The sequence below is a fragment of the Balaenoptera physalus genome (genome assembly GCF_965194825.1).
Source record: "Balaenoptera physalus genome assembly, chromosome: 13".
In the NCBI taxonomy this organism is placed as follows: domain Eukaryota; kingdom Metazoa; phylum Chordata; class Mammalia; order Artiodactyla; family Balaenopteridae; genus Balaenoptera; species Balaenoptera physalus.
The window spans coordinates 93962601-93980195 of NC_138892.1; positions in this window are offsets into that span (position 1 = coordinate 93962601).

Below are 17595 nucleotides of genomic sequence, written 5' to 3' on the forward strand. Positions count from 1 at the left end.
CTTACACTTAGGTCTTTAATCCATTTTGAGTTTATTTTTGTGCATGGTGTCAGGGAGTGTTCTATTTTCATACTTTTACATGTACCTGTCCAATTTTCCCAGCACCACTTATTGAAGAGGCTGTCTTTTCTCCACTGTATATGCTTGCCTCCTTTATCAAAAATAAGGTGCCCATATGTGTGTGGGTTTATCTCTGGGCTTTCTATCCTGTTCCATTGATCTATATTTCTGTTTTTGTGCCAGTACCAAACTGTCTTGATTACTGAAGCTTTGTAATATAGTCTGAAGTCAGGGAGCCTGATTCCCCCAGCTCCATTTTTCGTTCTCAAGATTGCTTTGGCTATTCGGGGTCTTTTGTGTTTCCATACAAATTGTGAAATTTTTTGTTCTAGTTCTGTGAAAAATGCCAGTGGTAGTTTGATAGGGATTGCATTGAATCTGTAGATTGCTTTGGGTAGTAGAGTCATTTTCACAATGTTGATTCTTCCAATCCAGGAACATGGTATATCTCTCCATCTATTTGTATCATCTTTAATTTCTTTCATCAGTGTCTTATAATTTTCTGCATACAGGTCTTTTGTCTCCTTAGGTAGGTTTATTCCTAGATATTTTATTCTTTTTGTTGCAATGGTAAATGGGAGTGTTTTCTTAATTTCACTTTCAGATTTTTCGTCATTAGTGTATAGAAATGCAAGAGATTTCTGTGCATTACTTTTGTATCCTGCTACTTTACCAAATTCATTGATTAGCTCTAGGAGTTTTCTGGTAGCATCTTTAGGATTCTCTATGTATAGTATCATGTCATCTGCAAATAGTGACAGCTTTACTTCTTCTTTTCCGATTTGGATTCCTTTTATTTCTTTGTCTTCTCTGATTGCTGTGGCTAACACTTCCAAAACTATGTTGAATAATAGTGGTGAGAGTGGGCAACCTTGTCTTGTTCCTGATCTTAGTGGAAATGGTTTCAGTTTTTCACCATTGAGGACAATGTTGGCTGTGGGTTTGTCATATATGGCCTTTATTATGTTGAGGAAAGTTCCCTCTATGCCTACTTTCTGCAGGGCTTTTATCATAAATGGGTGTTGAATTTTGTCGAAAGCTTTCTCTGCATCTATTGAGATGATCATATGGTTTTTCTCCTTCAGTTTGTTAATATGATGTATCACATTGATTGATTTGCGTATATTGAAGAATCCTTGCATTCCTGGGATAAACCCCACTTGATCATGGTGTATGATCCTTTTAATGTGCTGTTGGATTCTGTTTGCTAGTATTTTGTTGAGGATTTTTGCATCTATGTTCATCAGTGATATTGGCCTGTAGTTTTCTTTCTTTGTGACATCTTTGTCTGGTTTTGGTATCAGGGTGATGGTGGCCTCGTAGAATGAGTTTGGGAGTGTTCCTCCCTCTGCAATATTTTGGAAGAGTTTGAGAAGGATAGGTGTTAGCTCTTCTCTAAATGTTTGATAGAATTCACCTGTGAAGCCATCTGGTCCTGGGCTTTTGTTTGTTGGAAGGTTTTTAATCACAGTTTCAATTTCAGTGCTTGTGATTGGTCTGTTCATATTTTCTATTTCTTCCTGGTTCAGTCTCGGCAGTTTGTGCCTTTCTAAGAATCTGTCCATTTCTTCCAGGTTGTCCATTTTATTGGCATAGAGTTGCTTGTAGTAATCTCTCATGATCTTTTGTATTTCTGCAGTGTCAGTGGTTACTTCTCCTTTTTCATTTCTAATTCTATTGATCTGAGTCTTCTCCCTTTTTCTCTTGATGAGTCTGGCTAATGGTTTATCAATTTTGTTTATCTTCTCAAAGAACCAGCTTTTAGTTTCATTGATTTTTGCTATTGTTTCCTTCATTTCTTTTTCATTTATTTCTGACCTGATCTTTATAATTTCTTTCCTTCTGCTGGCTTTGGGGTTTTTTTGTTCTTCTTTCTCTAATTGCTTTAGGTGCAAGGTTAGGTTGTTTATTCGTGATGTTTCCTGTTTCTTGAGGTAGGCTTGTATTGCTATAAACTTCCCTCTTAGCACTGCTTTTGCTGCGTCCCATAGGTTTTGGGTCGTCGTATCTCCATTGTCATTTGTTTCTAGGTATTTTTTGATTTCCCCTTTGATTTCTTCAGTGATCACTTCGTTATTAAGTAATGTATTGTGTAGCCTCCATGTGTTTGTATTTTTTACAGGTCTTTTCCTGTAATTGATATCTAGTCTCATAGCGTTGTGGTCGGAAAAGATACTTGATACGATTTCAATTTTCTTAAATTTACCAAGGCTTGATTTGTGACCCAAGATATGATCTATCCTGGAGAATGTTCCATGAGCACTTGAGAAAAATGTGTATTCTGTTGTTTTTGGATGGAATGTCCTATAAATATCAATTAAGTCTATCTTGTTTAATGTATCATTTAAAGCTTGTGTTTCCTTATTTATTTTCATTTTGGATGATCTGTCCATTGGTGAGAGTGGGGTGTTAAAGTCCCCTACTATGATTGTGTTGCTGTCGATTTCCCCTTTTATGGCTGTTAGTATTTGCCTTATGTATTGAGGTGCTCCTATGTTGGGTGCATAAATATTTACAATTGTTATACCTTCCTCTTGCATCGATCCCTTGATCATTATATAGTGTCCTTCTTTGTCTCTTGTAATAGTCTTTATTTTAAAGTCTATTTTGTCTGATATGAGAATTGCTACTCCAGCTTTCTTTTGATTTCCATTTGCATGGAATATCTTTTTCCATCCCCTCACTTTCAGTCTATATGTGTCTCTAGGTCTGAAGTGGGTCTCTTGTAGACAGCATATATATGGGTCTTGTTTTTGTATCCATTCAGCCAGCCTGTGTCTTTTGGTGGGAGCATTTAATCCATTTACATTCAAGGTAATTATCGATATGTATGTTCCTATTCCCATTTTCTTAAATGTTTTGGGTTTGTTATTGTAGGTGTTTTCCTTCTCTTGTGTTTCTTGCCTAGAGAAGTTCCTTTAGCATTTGTTGTAAAGCTGGTTTGGTGGTGCTGAACTCTCTCAGCTTTTGCTTGTCTGTAAAGGTTTTAATTTCTCCATCGAATCTGAATGAGATCCTTGCTGGGTAGTGTAATCTTGGTTGCAGGTTTTTCTCCTTCATCACTTTAAGTATATCCTGCCACTCCCTTCTGGCTTGCAGAGTTTCTGCTGAAAGATCAGATGTTAACCTTATGGGGATTCCCTTGTGTGTTATTTGTTTTTTTTCCCTTGCTGCCTTTAATATGTTTTCCTTATATTTAATTTTTGATAGTTTGATTAATATGTGTCTTGGTGTGTTTCTCCTTGGGTTTATCCTGTATGGGACTCTCTGTGCTTCCAGGACTTGATTAACTATTTCCTTTCCCATATTAGGGAAGTTTTCAACTATAATCTCTTCAAATATCTTCTCAGTCCCTTTCTTTTTCTCTTCTTCTTCTGGGACCCCTATAATTCGAATGTTGGCACGTTTAATGTTGTCCCAGAGGTCTCTGAGACTGTCCTCAGTTCTTTTCATTCTTTTTTCTTTATCCTGCTCTGCAGTAGTTATTTCCACCATTTTATCTTCCAGGTCACTTATCCTTTCTTCTGCCTCAGTTATTCTGCTATTGATCCCATCTAGAGTATTTTTAATTTCATTTATTGTGGTTTTCATCATTGCTTGGTTCCTCTTTAGTTCTTCTACGTCCTTGTTAAATGTTTCTTGCATTTTGTCTATTCTATTTCCAAGATTTTGGATCATCCTTACTATCATTATTCTGAATTCTTTTTCAGGTAGACTACCTATTTCCTCTTCATTTGTTAAGTCTGGTATGTTCTGACCCTGCTCCTTCATCTGCTGTGTGTTTTTCTGTCGTCTCATTTTGCTTATCTTACTGTGTTTGGGGTCTCCTTTTCACAGGCTGCAGGTTCGTAGTTCCTGTTGTTTTTGGTATCTGTCCCCAGTGGCTAAGGTTGGTTCAGTGGGTTGTGTAGGCTTCCTGGTGGAGGGAACTAGTGCCTGAGCTCTGGTGGATGAGGTTGGCTCTTGTCTTTCTGGTGGGCACGTCCACGTCTGGTGGTGTATTTTGGGGTGTCTGTGGCCTTATTATGATTTTAGGCAGCCTCTCTGCTAATGGATGGGGCTGTGTTCCTGTCTTGCTAGTTGTTTGGCATATGGTGTCCAGCACTGTAGCTTGTTGGTCGTTGAGTGAAGCTGGGTCTTGATGTTGAGATGGAGATCTCTGAGAGATTTTTGCCGTTTGGTATTACGTGAAGCTGGGAGGTCTCTTGTGGACCAGTGTCCTGAAGTTGGCTCTCCCACTTCAGAGGCACGGCCCTGATGCCTGGCTGGAGTACCAAGAGCCTTTCGTCCACACGGCTCAGAGTAAAAGGGAGAAAAAATAGAAAGAAAGAAAGAAAGAAAGAAAGAGGCTATAATATAGTGAAGTAAAATAAAGCTATTGTAAAGCAAAGCTATACAGACAAAATCGCACCCAGAAGCATATACATATACACTCACAAATAAAGGAAAAGGGGAAAAATTAATATATCCTGCTCCCAAAGTCCACCTCCTGAATTTGGGATGATTCGTTGTCTATTCAGGTATTCACCAGATGCAGGCACATCAAGTTGTTTGTGGAGTTTTAATCCGCTGCTTCTAAGGCTGTTGGGAGAGATTTCCCCTTATCTTCCCTGTTCGCACAGTTCCTGGGGTTCAGCTTTGGATTTGGACCCGCCTCTGCGTGTAGGTCGCCTGAGGGCGTCTATTCCCCGCACAGACAGGACGGGGTTAAAGGAGCAGCTGCTTCGGGGGCTCTGGCTCACTCAGGCCGCGGGGAGGGAGGTGTACAGAGGAGGCGGGGTGAGCCTGCGGCGGCCGAGGCCGGCGTAACGTTGCACCAGCCTGAGGCGGGCAGTGCGTTCTCCCGGGGAACTTGTCCCCGGATCACGGGACCCTGGCAGTGGCGGGCTGCACAGGCTCCCGGGAGGGGCGATGTGGAGAGTGACCTGTGCTCACACACAGGCTTTTTGGAGGCGGCAGCAGCAGCCCCAGCGTCTCACGCCCGTCTCTGGGGTCCGTGCTGATCGCCGCGGCTCACGCCTTTCTCTGGAGTTCGTTTAGGCGGCGCTCTGAATCCCCTCTCCTTGCGCGCCGCGAAACAAAGAGGCAAGAAAAAGTCTCTTGCCTCTTCGGCAGCTGCAGACTTTTTCCCGGACTCCCTACCAGCCAGCTGTGGCGCACTAGCCCCTTCAGGCTGTGTTCACGCCGCCAGCCCCAGTCCTCTCCCTGCGATCCAACCGAAACCGAAACCCGAGCCTCAGCTCCCAGCCCCGCCCGCCGAGCAGACAAGCCTCTCGGGCTGGTGAGTGCTGCTCCGCGCCGAGCCTCTGTGCGGGAGTCTCTCCGTTTTTTTCCTCTGCGCCCCTGTTGCTGTGGGGTCTGCGGTGATCGCCGCGGCTCGCACCCTTCTCTGGAGTTCGTTTAGGCGGCGCTCTGAATCCCCTCTCCTTGCGCGCCGCGAAACAAAGAGGCAAGAAAAAGTCTCTTGCCTCTTCGGCAGCTGCAGACTTTTTCCCGGTCTCCCTCCCAGCCAGCTGTTGTGCGCTAATCCCTTCAGGCTGTGTTCACGCTGCCAGCCCCAGTCCTCTCCCTGCGATCCAACCGAAACCGAAACCGGAGCCTCAGCTCCCAGCCCCGCCCGCCCCGGCGGGGGAGCAGACAAGCCTCTCGGGCTGGAGAGTGCTGCTCGGCGCCGAGCCTCTGTGCGGGAATCTCTCCGTTTTTCCCTCTGCGCCCCTGTTGCTGTGGGATCCGCGCTGGTAGCTGCGGCTCGCGCCCGTCTCTGAAGTTCGTTTAGGCAGCGCTCTGAATCCCCTCTCCTCGCGCACCAGGAAACAAAGAGGGAAGAAAAAGTCTCTTGCCTCTTCGGCAGCTGCAGACTTTTCCCGGACTCCCTCCCGCCTCGCCGTGGCGCACTAACCCCTTCAGGCTGTGTTCACGCCGCCAGCCCCAGTCCTCTCCCTGCGATCCGACCGAAGCCCGAGCCTCAGCTCCCAGCCCCGCCCGCCCCGGCGGCTGAGCAGACAAGCCTTTCGGGCTGGAGAGTGCTGCTCGGCGCCGAGCCTCCGTGCGGGAACCTCTCCGATTTGCCCTCCGCACCCCTGTGGCTGCGCTCTCCTCCGTGGCTCCGAAGCTTCCCCCCTCCGCCACCCGCAGTCTCCGCCCGCGAAGGGGCTTCCTAGTGCGTGGAAATCTTTCCTCCTTCACGGCTCCCTCCCACTAGTGCAGGTGCCGTCCCTATTCTTTTGTCTCTGTTATTTCTTTTTTCTTTTGCCCTACCCAAGTACGGGGGGAGTTTCTTGCCTTTTTGGAGGTCGGACGTTTTCTGCCAGCGTTCAGTGGGTGTTCTGTAGGAGCAGTTCCACGTGTAGATGTATTTCTACTGTATCTGTGGGAAGGAAGGTGATCTCCGCGTCTTACTCTTCCGCCATCTTCCCGAGGACCCCCCCTCTTTTTTTTTTTTAATTTTAATGAGTCCAACTTACCAATTTTGTCTTACATGGATCATGCTTCTGATGTTGTATTTAAAGTCATCCCTAAACCGAAGGTCACCTAGTTTTTCTCCTATGTTATTTTCTAGAATCTTTAGAGTCACATGTTTTAACTTTTGAACTATGATCCATTTGAATTAATTTTTGTGAAAGGTGTTGTCTCCGTCTAGATTCATTCTTATTTGCATGTGAGTGTCCAGTTGTTCCAGAGCCATTTGTTGAGAAGACTAGTCTTTCTGTATTCAATTTCCATTTCTCCTTTTTCAAAGACCAGTTGCCTGTATTTGTGAGAGTCTATTGAATATTGTGTGAGCTGCCTATATTTCTATTCTCTTTATTCTGTTCCATTAATCTACTTTTCTACTCTTTTGCTATTTTATACTGTATCGATTACCTTATCTTTATAGTTATTCTTGATGTCAGGAAGTGTCATTACTCTGAAATTATTTTTTTTTCTTCAGGATTGTGTTGGCTATTCTGGGTCTTTAATCTTTCCACACAAACTTTAAAATCAGTTTGTGGATATGCAGAAAATGATACACTGAGATTTTTATTATTATTATGCTGAATGTGTAGATCGATTTGGGAAGAAGTGGCATTTTGACAATTTTGAGTCTTCTTATACATGAACACAGAATATGTATCTATTTAGATATTCTATGTTTTCTTTCATCAGAGTTTTGTAGTTTTCCTTGTATAGATTTGCACATGTTTTGTTAGATTTAAACCTAAGTACTTCATTTCTTTGGTGTTACAGTTTTCTATTTGTTGCTTTTGTTCTTTGTTTCTTTTTTATATTCCCCTGTTCTGCTTTTGCAGTTTAATTGAGCATTTTATACGATTCCATTTCTTCTTATTTTTTAGCATATCAATGTTATATCTATTTAAAAATTATTGGTTGCCATAAGAATTGAAATATATATTTACAACTATATAATTCCATTCATATAATACTATACCACTCACTCTCCCTCCATCCCTTATAATATTAAAAAGGAAAAAAGTACTAAACAGTGGATTGTGAGAATAGAGAGCAGCAGAGCTACACTAGATCAAGCTTGTGTGTATACTGGGAAGTGGTTTGGTAACTATGTATAGCAAACGTCACCTTTCGTTTACTATAAGCAGCAAGGAGAAACCAGATGACATCATCAACACTTTGTGTGGAAATTTTCTTAATTTAATCATCCAGTTAATTAGGTACATTTTCTATTTTACATGTCACTGCAAATGACTATGTTGGTAAACTTTCTTCAACTAAAGTAATTTTTTTCCCATTCCTCTAGTTTCTAAAGAATTTTCATCACTTTCCTTTAAGCCCCCTCTGACAGCCTCTTCAAAGTCCATCAACCTTCTGGTCAAGGTACTAACTCTCTCAGAAGAGTTCTTTCAGCTTCAGCTCATCGTCTGAATTTAAACTCCTCCCCATCTTAGTTATTTGTTAGAACAACTCTCTACATACAGGTTTTCTAAATCTGTATTAGTTATTTATTGCTAAGATATTATCCTCAAATGTAGCAACTGAAAACAATAAAAAGTTTATTATTTTGCACATTTTTTGGGTCAGTCAGGAATAAAGCAATCACCCCTCTAGGTGAATTTAGCTCAGGGTTGCTCATGAGGTTGTAGCCAATATGTTGTTTTAGGCTGGTTATCTGGAAGCTCAACTGGGAGTGGAGAGTCTGATTCCAACTTGGATCGTCCATATGGCTATCAGGAGATTTCAGATTGTCACCACATGCACCTACTTGGGATACTGGAATATCTTCATGTGTTTTTACCTGACTTCTCCCAGACAAAATATTCCAAAAGGGAGCAAGGTAGGAATCACAACTTCTTTTTGACTTAGCCTTAGAAGTCACACACCATAATTTCTACAAAATCTCATTCGTTGCCTAAGTCAGTTCTATTCAATGTGAGAGGCAAATATATCAGAGTGTGAGTAAAAGAAGAAAAGAATCATTGAGGACCATGTTTGATGCTAGCTTCTACACACTGGTATACTATCTCACTCTCTTTTTTCCCCAGTTTTTTGAGGTATAATTGACAAATAAAATTCTAAGATATTTAAAGTATACAATGTGATGATTTGATATATGTACACATTTTGAAGGCTTTCCCCCATTGAATTAACTACCTCTTGTTCAGTGTCTAGGAACAGTCACTTCATATAATTTGTCAAGTTTTCTACTTGTTTACAATGGGGTAGGAAGGATTTATTCCTTCGTGAGTGGAAATGGAACTTGGTGTCACTTATTGATATAAAGAACAAAGAGATAGATCGGGTTATAGAAAGTAGAAATTTTGAAGTCATACTTTTGAAAGACTCAACAGAGTCTTTAAACATTTTTTAAAAAATTCAAATCCGTTGTTCATATAAGATGTTTGAACTAAACATGTAAATTTTGGGGTCCTCAGCATAGAAGTGGCTCTTAAAGTCATGGGGACAAATGATATCACCTAGGAAAACAAAGAAGTCTGAAACCTGAGCCCTAGGGCATTCCAAAATTTGGAACTTATAAAGATGAGAAAGTTCCAGATACTGCGAAGTAGCAACTACTGAGGTAGGAAGAAAAAAATTAGAAAAACTTCATGCGTAGTGTATATAAATGTGAAGAAATTTTTTAGAAGGAAGAGTACCCAGCTGTGCTAAATGCTGACAAGGTGAGGTCTGAGAATTGACTATTGGATTTGAGAAGCAGACTTTTTATCTCAAATCCAGTATCAGAAACACATATAAAAGAAAATACTTACCGATTGATTCAAATTTGCTGTTAAGTTGCGCAGTTTAATAGACTACTTTCCTTTTTCCTTTCTTTATAATTTCTCATTAAGGAATTGCACTTACTGCCACAGTCCTCTAAACACCTTTTGATTCCAAATGTGAACGTGAGGGGTCCATCTGCTGTCTCAGCTCTATGATGCTAAAGTGAAACTGGCAGGAGAACCAACACCCAGAGAGGCATATCCTGTATAATGTGTTTTCTTCTACTTTGGCAAAAATAGAACCTAAACTTTGGCAGGAAATGAAAGAAATTTTGCATTTTGGTTAGCATTTGTGCTTCTTACCTGAAAATATAAAGTGAGACAGCCCTAGGTATATGCTGGAGACTCAAATAATTTGTAGCACAACCAATATTTTTTAGTGCTTTAATGAGAAATAAGGAAAGAATGAATCTGAGATTATCTTGTAATGCCATTAACATTAAAGAAGCAGCATACCCTTACGTGAAAAACATGTATCTATCAGAATAATTTTAAAATGTTTAAGCTCATATAAATGCGCAATTTGGGAAAAGGTGAAATAAAATTTAAATGGAAATAAATTCCTTTTTATTACATAAATAAAAATATATGTTGCTTTAAGTGAATTTTTCAAACAACTGCAATATAACTCTAAGTGCCATTAAAAATAATTTTCAGAAATTCTGGTTCGCTGTCATATATCTAGAAGCTCTTGATACAGTCTTCCAACTTTTATTAAAACTAATTCTAATCAAAAGAGAGACAGAACTCAAAATCATACTTCATACTAAGATTTATAGAAAATGTAGCATCAAAATATAGTTAAGAATCACAACTAATTAAGAAAAATGGAGCCAAACAGAGAAAAATGAACTTTGACACTGACAAATCATCATTTATTAGTTTCTTCTCATGGAACACAAAATCCTCTGAGAAAAAGCGTACCTCTCCCACTGTTTTTTCACTGTTTTTTTTTTTTTTTTTAGTAAACTAGGGAAAGAGTATACATCTCTTGTTTTCTCCATTTTTTTTTTCAGAAAATCAGGACTTATATCAACTGGAAAACCAGATAGTTATCATATGGTCCTTTACCAAAAGCTGAGGTCAATATCACAGTAATATATGTCAGTGATATACATATCACTCCACCCCTGACAGTTTTGATTCTGATCTGGAGTTGGCTTATGTATATAATTTGGAGGGAAAGTAAAAACTAACTTCTATTGAAATTCTTCTATGTCTATCTAGTTTAAAGCTTATTTCTGCTATTAAAATGTCATTCTAAGGGGTGGTCAGAAGAGTGGCCCACGCCACCAATTTTTCCTATTCCAACAGAGACTACAAATTGTAAAACATGTCTTTGAAAGAAGTGATATTGCAGCATGATATATTCTGGAAGTTGTAAGTTCACTGAAGCAGAGAGAAAGACAAGAGTCTAAAGGAAGTTTTAGCTTTTCGTATATTCAATCAAATCAGTTTAAAACAGAAACAGACATCGAAGATTGAAAAAAGAACCTCCTCATTATAGAAGAGGTTTTCTAAGTGGATGTCTTCTGCAAGACTGGAAGTGGTCTGAGATCTGTGCATATCGACCTGCTCTCCAGAGGATGATCTGAGAAGAGGATTAGATCTGCACAGAAGGTCAGTAGATAAGGCAAACCATGCATCATGCATGTTGACTAATAATGGACAAGAAAAGAACTTCCCATCAAAAACAAAAAAATGCAGGTCAAGTAAAGCCTTGCCACAGTTTTCAGCATCTAGAAGAATGGGAGGAATAATACTCCTTTGAAATACAGCTGCTGTGTGATATAGAAGAAAATTTCACAAGAATGTTTGACACCCGGAAAGTGTGTAGGAAGACATAGACTCTGCTACAGCAACATAATTCATAAAGATAAATTAAGCAATTGCATGAGATGAAAAGGGATTTAAATAAGATGAAGCAAGATTGCAAAGAGAGTAAAGATACAATAGAATTGAAATCTATATTAGGAGTTGTAAAAAGAAAAATTAAGACTTTTTAATATTAATAAGATAGGTAATATAAAGGATGAACTTGAGATCCCATCCAAGGTCACAGGTGAAAATGACCAGGAAAAAGAATAAATGGGAGTAACTGTAAATGAGAGTAAATGGCTATAGAGGAAAGAGAACATAGTAACTATATGTGCTAATTGATGTCTTTAAGGGACCAGAACAAATGTAGCAGCAGCAAAAGCCAAATATGTTTCTCATATTTTGTAACTACATTTTAAAAATTTTAAACTTTTGCTTTCTTTTCAGCTCATTCTATTTTACTAATCCTGTTATATAGAGGCCACCTTATTTTGCTGTCTTCTAAGGATAACTTAAACTTTTCCAACTTTTTGCCTAAATCATTCAATGCTTTTTCAAGAGTTATATATCTAACGGCAATTCATCCTCCTATTAATAAAATTTATATGGTCATTTTTAGATTATTCATTCATATTTCAAGACTGATTTTATAATTTTGTATCTTGGATGTTTTAATAGCTATCTTCATTCATTCAATTATCTATAATTTCTTACTTTTTACTTCTCCCATTCTGCCAGAGAAATTTTGACATGTATGATCCAGTCCTGACACATCTATGCACAGTTTACTAGCTCTTTAAACCCAGGGAATTAGTGGGGTTTAGGTATATTTGATTTTTTTCTAAAAAGTGCAAGATCACTTATGCACCTATAATGGATGTCCCTCTTTAATCTAGCCCCATCTGTGGTGAATTTGCCTGAAATTTCTTTAAATTATAGGTTTTTAATCGTTTCTTTCCTTAACATACAGGATGAATGCATCCTGTACTTATAAATGTCTTTATTTCTTTCACAATTTTGTATGCACATGATTGTGACGGAAGGAGAAAAATTGGCAAAGTAATGGAGATTAAATGGGTATATCCAATAGACTTTTTATTTCAGAAAATCTTTGATCATTTTCAGATGAGGAAATTTTTATTTTTTCATTGAGTAAATTGGATCCATTAAATTTATTTCTTTTATCTATTATTAAAAAATTTTTTCATTTTATTAAAATTCTAGGTTTATATTTCAGAATGTTTCAAATCCCAGAGCTAATTAACAAACACATTTCTGATGTTCCCTCTTTTTACTAGTTTAAGACCTAGATAAAATTATCTGATAGTATCATACCTACGGTCAAATATTGTAGAAAATCATCTGATGAAAATAACGTTCTCAGACTGCTTATATCTTAATTTTTCATGCACACCTTTTACTACATGGTTTAAAATCTTGGTTTCACAGTTATGTGACACTGAACATGTAATTTAATATCAATATCTTAGTTTTCTCATCTTTAAAGTGAGAAAGCAGTAATATCAATTTACGAATATTATTTCTAGGATTTATGCTAAGATAAAATGAGATAAGACATTTAAAATTCTCAGAAAATAACAACCTTCAAGATGGCGGAAGAAGAAGAAGTGAAGATAACCTTCCTCCCCACAAATACATCAAAAATACATCTACACGTGGAACTGCTCCTACAGAACACCTACTGAACACTGGCAGAAGACCTCAGACCTGCCAAAAGGCAAGAAACTCCCCACATACCTGGGTAGGGAAAAAGAAAAAAGAAAAAACAGAGACAAAGAATAGGGACGGGACCTGCCCCAGTGGGAGGGAGCCATGAAGGAGATAAGGTTTCCACACACTAGGAAGCCCCTTCGTGGGCAGAGACGGCGGGTGGCAGAGGGGGGGAGCTTCAGAGCCACGGAGGAGAGCGCAGCCAAAAGGGTGCGGAGGGCAAAGCGGAGAGATTCCCGCACAGAGGCTCGGCGCCGAACAGCACTCACCAGCCCGAGAGGCTTGTCCGCTCACCTGCCGGGGAGGGCGGGGGCTGGGAGCTGAGGCTCGGGCTTCGGTCAGATCCCAGGGAGAGGACTGGGGTTGGCGGCGTGAACACAGCTTGAAGGGGCTAGTGCACCACGGCTAGCCGGGAGGGAGTCCAGGAAAAAGTCTGGAGCTGCCTAAAAGACAAGAGACTTTTTCTTGCCTCTTTGTTTCACGGCGCGCAAGGAGAGGGGATTCAGAGCGCCGCCTAAACGAACTCCAGAGACGGGCGTGAGCCACGGCTATCAGCGCGGACCCCAGAGGCGGGCATGAGACGCTAAGGCTGCTGCTGCTGCCACCAAGAAGCCTGTGTGTGAGCACAGGTCACTATGCACACCACCCCTCCCGGGAGCCTGTGCAGCCCGCCGCTGCCAGGGTCCCGTGATCCAGGGACAACTTACCCGGGAGAATGCACGGCGCCCCTCAGGCTGGTGCAATGTCCTGTCTGGGCGGAAACAGACGCCCTCAGGTGACCTACACGCAGAGGCGGGGCCAAATCCAAAACTGAACCCCAGGAGCTGTGGGAACAAAGAAGAGAAAAGGAAATCTCTCCCAGCAGCCTCAGGAGCAGTGGATTAAATCTCCACAATCAACTTGAGGTACCCTGCATCTGTGGTATACCTGAATACACAATGAATCATCCCAAATTGAGGCGGTAGACTTTGGGAGCAACTGTAGACCTGGGGTTTGCTGTATGCGACTGACTAGTTTCTGATTTTTATGTTTACCTTAGTATAGTTTTTAGGGCTTGTTATCATTGGTGGATTTGTTTCTTGATTTGGTTGCTCTCTTCTTTTTTTTCATTACTTTATAAATTTTTTTATTTTAATACTATTTTTTATTTTAATAACTTTATTTTATTTTATTATTATTTTTTCTTTCTTTCTTTTTTCTCCCTTTTCTTCGGAGCCATGTGGCTGACAGAGTCTTTGTGTTCTGGCTGGGTGTCAGGCCTGAACCTCTGATGTGGGAGAGCCGAATTCAAGACATTGGACCACCAGAGACCTCCCGGCCCCACGTAGTATCAATTGGCGAGAGCTCTCCCAGAGATCTCAGTCTCAATGCTAAGAACCAGCTCCACTCAACGACCAGCAAGCTCCAGTGCTGGACAACCCATGCTAAACAACTAGCCAGACAGGAACACAATCCCACCCATTAGCAGAGAGGCTGCTTAAAATCATAATAAGTTCACAGACACCCCAAAACACACCACCAGAAGCAGTCCTGCCTACCAGAAAGACAAGATCCAGCCTCATCCACCAGAACACAGGCACCAGCCCCCTCCACCAGGAAGTCTACACAACCCACTGAACCAACCTTACCCACTGGGGTTAGACACCAAAAACAATGGGAACTATGAACCTGCAGCCTGCAAGAAGGAGACCCAAACACAGTAAGTTAGCAAAATGAGATGACAGAGAAATATGCAGCAGATGAAGGAGCAAGGTAAAAACCCACCAGACCAAACAAATGAAGTGGAAATAGGCAGTCTACCTGAAAAAGAATTCAGAATAATGGTAGTAAAGATGATCCAAAATCTTGGAAATAGAATGGAGAAAATGCAAGTAACATTTAACAAGGACCTAGAAGAACTAAAGAGCAAATAAACAATGATGAACAATACAATGAATGAAATTAAACCTTCTCTAGAAGGAATCAATAGCAGAATAACTGAGGCAGAAAAAAGGGATAAATGACCTGGAAGATAACATAGTGGAAATAACTACCACAGAGCAGAATAAATAAGAAAGAATGAAAAGAATTGAGGACAGTCTCAGAGACCTCTGGGACAACATTAAATGCACCAACATTCAAATTATAGGGGTCCCAGAAGAAGAAGAGAAAAAGAAAGGGACTGAGAAAATATTTGAAGAGATTATAGTTTAAAATTTCCCTAACATGGGAAAGGAAATAGTCAACTCCAGGAAGCACAGAGAGTACCACACAGGATAAATCCAAGGAGAAACAAGCCGAGACACATATTAATCAAACTCGTAAAAATAAGAGAGATTTGGCACATCCTGTCCTTTTACCAGTTTGGTTGTTCTATAGAATAGTCTATTATTCTTCAATTTAGGGTTATCTTAACTAATAAAAGTTGTCTGTTTTCCTGCGGTATTTCATTAATCTTGGTATTCTTTTCGAGTCCCATGCTGCCGTTGGGTTTGTCTTCAGCTGTCTCAGTGGCCAATTATCCCAAGCCTTTTACAGATGTCTCTGTTCAAACGAGAGAACAATTAGCAGATGCTTTGAGGGCAGACTTTTAATTCTAGATAATTTCAGCCTTGCAGGTTGATTGTCTATAGCCTCTATTCTCCTTTCCAGCTTCTTTAATGGGGGAGTAAACTAAATTTGATTTTTAAAGGAATTCCTTTATTTTTATTATTTATTTATTTATTTATTGGCTGTGTTGGGTCTTCGTTTCTGTGCAAGGGCTTTCTCTAGTTGCGGCAAGCGGGGGCCACTCTTCATCGCGGTGCGCGGGCCTCTCACTATCGCGGCTTCTCTTGTTGCGGAGCACAAGCTCCAGACGCGCAGGCTCAGTAGTTGTGGCTCATGGGCCTAGTTGTTCCACGGCATGTGGGATCTTCCCAGACCAGGGTTCAAACCCATGTCCCCTGCATTGGCAGGCAGATTCTCAACCACTGCACCACCAGGGAAGCCCCACTAAATTTGATTTTATCAGCTTCTTGAAGAAATACAATCCAGCTTCACCCCAGTTCAGCTCTTATTAGCTCTGTGGAACTGTAACAACATTTAACTGGCTTTTATTGCTCAGACCTCAGAGACCTCTAACTGCCAGAGTAAACTTCCTGAGTGAAGTAAGTTCTAATCATATTATTTCCTACTTAACACGCGACAATGGTTTTCCATTAAATACAGGATTAGCACCACCCACATTTGCCTTAGTAGACTCTCCCTTTCAATGTATGCCTTCATCTAATTGGCTGGGCTCTTTAAGCATCACCCCCTTCCTCACAATGCATATAACACTCACACTAAATTTCCCTGGGAACCCTGAATCTCTAAGCTGCTGCATGTGGTCTTTAGTAAATGTATGCCCTTGGGCTGGAATGTCCTTACTTTCCCCCTTAAACACAACAGGTCTCCACAGTTAGTATCTTTTTTTTTCCTTTAGTAGTAGTTTAAGCATCTATCTCCTATGTGAGAAGCCTGCCATCTCAAGTAGAGTCAACCACTTCTTCCTTACATTCTGCCTCATTTTATAAATCACGTTTAACCCAAATATCACTGTATTGCTAGATTGAAGAATCCAGCTTAAATATTCGACCTTAGGGACCAGCCTATGTTCATTGATGTACTTTGGTACATCATCAGGTGCCTACCACTTAGATGACTGTCAAAAATATATGTTGATTTTAATTGTATTAGATTCAGGGCATATTTAACTTATAACCATTCTCAAGATATAACATCTGTTATTTTTCTTTGGCCTATCAGATTTACCACTGAGTCATAGTAGGAAATTATAGTAATTTGATATAAATTTTTCTCTCCACATTAAAAAAATATCTTATTGTTGGGAAAGGATCTATACATTTTCTGGCTCTAGATAAGGAAAAATAGCTGATCTTTTTTAATTTCAAGGAAAAGTAAATGTATAACATAGTGTAAAGAAGACACAATTTAAATTTAGAAAAACTGATATTAATTGCAATGTTGCCTCTTATTCACTTAAACTTCATGACATTTTTATCATTTCCAAAATTTTGTAATGCTGTCTTCATTGCTCCGTTGTGGAATCATCTGTGAAAATATGTGTGAATGTGCTCTCTACTTTAAACTTTGAAAGTTTTTTTTTTAAGACCACACAATTTTTTCTTATTAGTTGAAAATGCTGACATTTTTATGATGAATATATTTCGGTTCTTCATATCTTTGATGTTAGTGCTTCACAACAGTCCAGATTTTGACTTCCTACTTTACAAATCTAACCTATTACTTGCTATGTATACATTTCATCTTGTCGCCTTATCAAAGATCAATGCTCTTGTCATTGGGGAGTTTTCATTTAGTTTTATATTTCCAACAAAGGAAAATTCTGAGGAAATGTGAAACTGGATCTGGGTATTCCCCTCTAATATTGATAGGCAGAATCTCATATCTAGCTTTATTTTTTGTAATTTTTCGTTATAAGTGAAAAAGTGGCTATTTCATTGTATTTGTAACTTGCAAGTACATTTTCGATTTTTGTTGTCTTTTTTTTTTAACCTCCTTGGACTCCTTGATAATCCACTGCACTTTTCTCACCATTTTCCTTTTGATAAATGAAGATTCCATTGTACTGCATTTATAGTTTATACTATATGCTTTTCCTTTCCAAAATGTTTTCTTTGTTTACCCTAAACCTACTAAAATTTAGATATAAAATTTTCTGTGCACTTTCTTTTTTCCCAGTAATAGTGGGCTGGATTATTTGGAT